At 46.2% G+C, this 6000-nt stretch overlaps 1 long non-coding RNA gene across 1 annotated transcript in view; it reads left to right on the top strand.

Annotated features, from left to right (window-relative positions):
- Positions 1–588: 588 nt before the first annotated feature.
- LOC133618052 (uncharacterized) overlaps positions 589–6000 on the top strand; it is a 61968-nt gene continuing 56556 nt past the window's right edge. Inside the window, exon 1 of the long non-coding RNA XR_009817102.2 lies at positions 589–650. This is a non-coding gene — a long non-coding RNA (uncharacterized lncRNA). The remainder of the gene's footprint in view (positions 651–6000) is intronic.

Raw genomic sequence — 6000 nt, 5'->3', positions numbered from 1 at the left:
ATTTTTATTTTTTTTCTATTTACAGTAATATGCTGTAAAACCATCATATTTTTATGATAAATATCTGGCAACATCTTCTAGTAAAAACTTTTATTTAATTTATTTTTCTATTTACAGTAATATGCTGTAAAAAGCAGCATAATCTTTCCAGTATGGCATGTGAAGGTGTCGGAAAAGGAGCAGGAAGAAGCAGAGTTTATTCACTCCACAGCTACTTCTTACACAATCCTTCACTTCCTGGACTCAAATGTAAAACATTTCTTCAAGAAGTCTGTAAAGTTGACATGAGTTGATGCTTATCAATAAGTTGGTATTTACATTATTTACTGGAAATGTGATAGATGATCGATTACGTTTCATTTGTCGGTTAGATTCAAGATGGATTAACTTGGGTCAAAGGTCAGAGGATTTCTCCTCTCTGACCAAAACAAAGTTGACTGAGTTGAAGTATTTGAAGATGATTCTAATGAACAACAACAGCAGATAAAAGAATGTTTAATGAGAATGTGTTCAGTGAAGCAGAAGTTATTTAATGATCATGTTGCACAAACATGTTTGTCCCAACGGACTTGCCGTAGTCCGGAAGTCATTTCACACTGCCTTTAAAATATCAGTCTCTTGCTTTGTTGAGCGCTGCAAAGTGTTTCCCGGTAAGTATTATAATGTATATTATAGTGTATGTTACACATCAGCTCTTTGATTGTGATGTACATCTCAGTTGTGCAGTTAATTGGCCTCTTTGGAGCTTTTCAAATGGCCATATAAAGTGGACAATGCTAACCAGTAGCATGTCTATGGCCAATTCCATGTCAGTTAGCATCGAGCTAACGCCTTTGTTTTAATACCTTGCTATCGTGTTGCATTGAAGTTATTTACTGTTGCATTGAAGTTATTTAGTGTTGCATTGAAGTTATTTAGTGTTACATTGAAGTTAATTACTGTTGCATTGAAGTTATTTAGTGTTATACTGAAGTTATTTAGTGTTACATTGAAGTTATTTACTATCACATTGAAGTTATTTCGTGTTACATTGAAGTTATTTACTGTCACATTGAAGTTATTTACTGTTGCATTGAAGTTATTTACTGTTGCATTGAAGTTATTTACTGTTGCATTGAGGTTATTTACTGTTGCATTGAGGCTGTTTACTGTTGCATTGAAGTTATTTACCGTTACATTGAAGTTATTTACCATTGCATTGAAGTTATTTACTGTTGCATTGAAGTTATTTACTGTTGCATTGAGGTTATTTACTGTTGCATTGAGGCTATTTACTGTTGCATTGAAGTTATTTACTGTTACATTGAAGTTATTTACTGTTGCATTGAGGCTATTTACTGTTGCATTGAAGTTATTTACTGTTACATTGAAGTTATTTACTGTTGCATTGAAGTTATTTACTGTCACATTGAAGTTATTTACTGTCGCATTGAAGTTATTTACTGTCACATTGAAGTTATTTACTGTTGCATTGAAGTTATTTACTGTTGCATTGAAGTTATTTACTGTCACATTGAAGTTATTTACCGTTGCATTGAATTTATTTACTGTCACATTGAAGTTATTTACTGTTACATTGAAGTTATTTACTGTTACATTGAAGTTATTTATTGTTGCGTTGAAGTTATTTAGTGTTGCATTGAAGTTATTTACTGTTGCGTTGAAGTTATTTAGTGTTACATTGAAGTTATTTACTGTTGCATTGAAGTTATTTACTGTTGCATTGAGGTTATTTACTGTTGCATTGAGGCTATTTACTGTTGCATTGAAGTTATTTACTGTTACATTGAAGTTATTTACCGTTGCATTGAAGTTATTTACCGTTGCCATCCATCTTCTTCCGCTTATCCGAGGTCGGGTCGCGGGGGCAGCAGCTTAAGCAGGGAAGCCCAGACTTCCCTCTCCCCAGCCACTTCGTCCAGCTCCTCCCGGGGGACCCCGAGGCGTTCCCAGGCCAGCCGGGAGAGATAGTCTTCCCAGCGTGTCCTGGGTCTTCCCCGTGGCCTCCTACCGGTCGGACGTGCCCGAAACACCTTCCTAGGGAGGCGTTCGGGTGGCATCCTGACCAGATGCCCGAACCACCTCATCTGGCTCCTCTCGATGTGGAGGAGCAGCGGCTTTACTTTGAGCTCCCCCCGAATGACAGAGCTTCTCACCCTATCTCTAAGGGAGAGCCCCGCCACTCGGCGGAGGAAACTCATTTCGGCCGCTTGTACCCGTGATCTTGTCCTTTCGGTCATGACCCAAAGCTCATGACCATAGGTGAGGATGGGAATGTAGATCGACCGGTAAATCGAGAGCTTTGCCTTCCGGCTCAGCTCCTTCTTCACCACAACGGATCGATACAGCATCCGCATTACTGAAGACGCCGCACCGATCCGCCTGTCGATCTCACGATCCACTCTTCCCCGACTCGTGAACAAGACTCCGAGGTACTTGAACTCCTCCACTTGGGGCAAGATCTCCTCCCCAACCCGGAGATGGCACTCCACCCTTTTCCGGGAGAGAACCATGGACTCGGACTTGGAGGTGCTGATTCCCATCCCAGTCGCTTCACACTCGGCTGCGAACCGATCCAGTGAGAGCTGAAGATCTTGGCCGGAGGAAGCCATCAGGACCACATCATCTGCAAAAAGCAGAGACCTAATCCTGCAGCCACCAAACCAGATCCCCTCAACGCCCTGACTGCGCCTAGAAATTCTGTCCATAAAGGTTATGAACAGAATCGGTGACAAAGGGCAGCCTTGGCGGAGTCCAACCCTCACTGGAAACGTGTCCGACTTACTGCCGGCAATGTGGACCAAGCTCTGACACTGATTATACAGGGAGCGAACTGCCACAATAAGACAGTCGGTTACCCCATACTCTCTGAGCACTCCCCACAGGACTTCCCGGGGTACACGGTCGAATGCCTTCTCCAAGTCCACAAAGCCCATGTAGACTGGTTGGGCAAACTCCCATGCACCCTCAAGGACCCTGCCGAGAGTATAGAGCTGGTCCACAGTTCCACGACCAGGACGAAAACCACACTGTTCCTCCTGAATCCGAGGTTCGACTATCCGGCGTGGCCTCCTCTCCAGTACACCTGAATAGACCTTACCGGGAAGGCTGAGGAGTGTGATCCCACGATAGTTGGAACACACCCTCCGGTTCCCCTTCTTAAAGAGAGGAACCACCACCCCGGTCTGCCAATCCAGAGGTACCGCCCCCGATGTCCACGCGATGTTGCAGAGTCTTGTCAACCAAGACAGCCCCACAACATCCAGAGCCTTAAGGAACTCCGGGCGGATCTCATCCACCCCCGGGGCCTTGCCACCGAGGAGCTTTTTAACTACCTCGGCAACTTCAGCCCCAGAAATAGGAGAGCCCACCACAGATTCCCCAGGCCCTGCTTCCTTATAGGAAGACGTGCTGGTAGGATTGAGGAGGTCTTCGAAGTATTCCCTCCACCGATCCACAACATCCGCAGTCGAGGTCAGCAGAGCACCATCCCCACCATACACGGTGTTGACACTGCACTGCTTCCCCTTCCTGAGGCGGCGGATGGTGGTCCAGAATTGCTTCGAAGCCGTCCGGAAGTCTTTTTCCATGGCCTCCCCGAACTCCTCCCATGTCCGAGTTTTTGCCTCCGCGACCGCTGAAGCCGCACACCGCTTGGCCTGTCGGTACCTGTCTGCTGCCTCAGGAGTCCCATGAGCCAAAATAACCCGATAGGACTCCTTCTTCAGCCTGACGGCATCCCTCACCGCCGGCGTCCACCAACGGGTTCTAGGATTACCGCCACGACAGGCACCAACCACCTTGCGGCCACAGCTCCAATCGGCCGCCTCGACAATAGAGGTACGGAACATTGTCCACTAGGACTCAATGTCCAGCACCTCCCTCGTGACATGTTCAAAGTTCTTCCGGAGGTGGGAATTGAAACTCTCTCTGACAGGAGACTCTGCCAGGCGTTCCCAGCAAACCCTCACAATGCGTTTGGGCCTGCCAGGTCTGTCCGGCATCCTCCCCCACCATCGCAGCCAACTCACCACCAGGTGGTGATCGGTAGAAAGCTCCGCCCCTCTCTTCACCCGAGTGTCCAAAACATGAGGCCGCAAATCCGATGACACAACTACAAAGTCGATCATGGAACTGCGGCCTAGGGTGTCCTGGTGCCAAGTGCACATATGGACACCCTTATGTTTGAACATGGTGTTTGTTATCGACAATCTGTGATGAGCACAAAAGTCCAATAACAGAACACCACTCGGGTTCAGATCCGGGCGGCCATTCTTCCCAATCACACCTCTCCAGGTTTCACTGTCGCTGCCAACATGAGCGTTGAAGTCCCCCAGTAGAACGAGGGAATCACCCGGGGGAGCACTCTCCAGTACTCCCTCGAGTGAATCCAAAAAGGGTGGGTACTCTGAGCTGCCGTTTGGCGCGTAAACGCAAACAACAGTCAGGACCCGTCCCCCCACCCGAAGGCGGAGGGAAGCTACCCTCTCGTCCACCGGGTTGAACTCCAACGTGCAGGCTTTGAGCCGAGGGGCAACAAGAATTGCCACCCCAGCCCGTCGCCTCTCACTGCCGGCAACGCCAGAGTGGAAGAGAGTCCAGCCCCTCTCAAGAGAAGTGGTTCCAGAGCCCTTGCTGTGCGTCGAAGTGAGTCCGACTATATCTAGCCGGAACTTCTCCACCTCACGCACTAGCTCAGGCTCCTTCCCCCCCAGCGAAGTGACGTTCCACGTCCCAAGAGCCAGCTTATGTAGCCGAGGATCGGACCGCCAAGTGCCCTGCCCTCGGCTTCCGCCAAGCTCACACTGCACCCGACCTCTATGGCCCCTGCTATGGGTGGTGAGCCCATTGGAGGGGGGGACCCACGTTGCCTCTTCGGGCTGTGCCCGGCCGGGCCCCATGGGGACAGGCCCGGCCACCAGGCGCTCGCCATCGTGCCCCACCTCCGGGCCTGGCTCCAGAGGGGGGCCCCGGTGACCCGCGTCCGGGCGAGGGAAATCTGGGTCCTTGGTTTGTGTTCTTCATCGAGGTCTTCGAGCTGCTCTTTGTCTGATCCCTCACCTAGGACCAGTTTGCCTTGGGAGACCCTACCAGGGGGCATAGAAACCCCCGGACAACATAGCTCCTAGGATCATTGGGACACGCAAACTCCTCTACCACGGTAAGGTGGCAGCTCAGAGAGGAGTATTTACCGTTGCATTGAAGTTATTTACTGTCGCATTGAAGTTATTTACTGTCACATTGAAGTTATTTACTGTCACATTGAAGTTGTTTACTGTTACATTGAAGTTATTTACTGTCGCATTGAAGTTATTTACTGTTGCGTTGAAGTTATTTACTGTCACATTGAAGTTATTTACTGTCGCATTGAAGTTATTTACTGTCACATTGAAGTTATTTACTGTCGCATTGAAGTTATTTACTGTCGCATTGAAGTTATTTACTGTCGCATTGAAGTTATTTACTGTTGCATTGAAGTTATTTACTGTCACATTGAAGTTATTTACTGTTGCATTGAAGTTATTTACTGTCACATTGAAGTTATTTACTGTTGCGTTGAAGTTATTTACTGTTGCATTGAAGTTATTTACTGTTGCGTTGAAGTTATTTAGTGTTGCATTGAAGTTATTTACTGTTACATTGAAGTTATTTACTGTTGCATTGAGGTTATTTAGTGTTGCATTGAAGTTATTTACTGTTAAATACATTGAAGTTATTTAGTGTTGCATTTAAGTTATTTAGTGTTACATTGAAGTTATTTACTGTCACATTGAAGTTATTTAATGTTACATTGAAGTTATTTACTGTTGCATTGAAGTTATTTACTGTTGCATTGAAGTGATTTACTGTTAAATACATTGAAGTTCTTTAGTGTTGCATTGAAGTTATTTAGTGTTACATTGAAGTTATTTACTGTCACATTGAAGTTATTTAATGTTACATTGAAGTTATTTACTGTTGCATTGAAGTTATTTACTGTTGCATTGAAGTTATTTACTG

The sequence above is a fragment of the Nerophis lumbriciformis genome, linkage group LG18 (genome assembly GCF_033978685.3).
Source record: "Nerophis lumbriciformis linkage group LG18, RoL_Nlum_v2.1, whole genome shotgun sequence".
In the NCBI taxonomy this organism is placed as follows: Eukaryota; Metazoa; Chordata; class Actinopteri; order Syngnathiformes; family Syngnathidae; genus Nerophis; species Nerophis lumbriciformis.
This window is presented reverse-complemented; position numbering and strand designations above follow the sequence as displayed.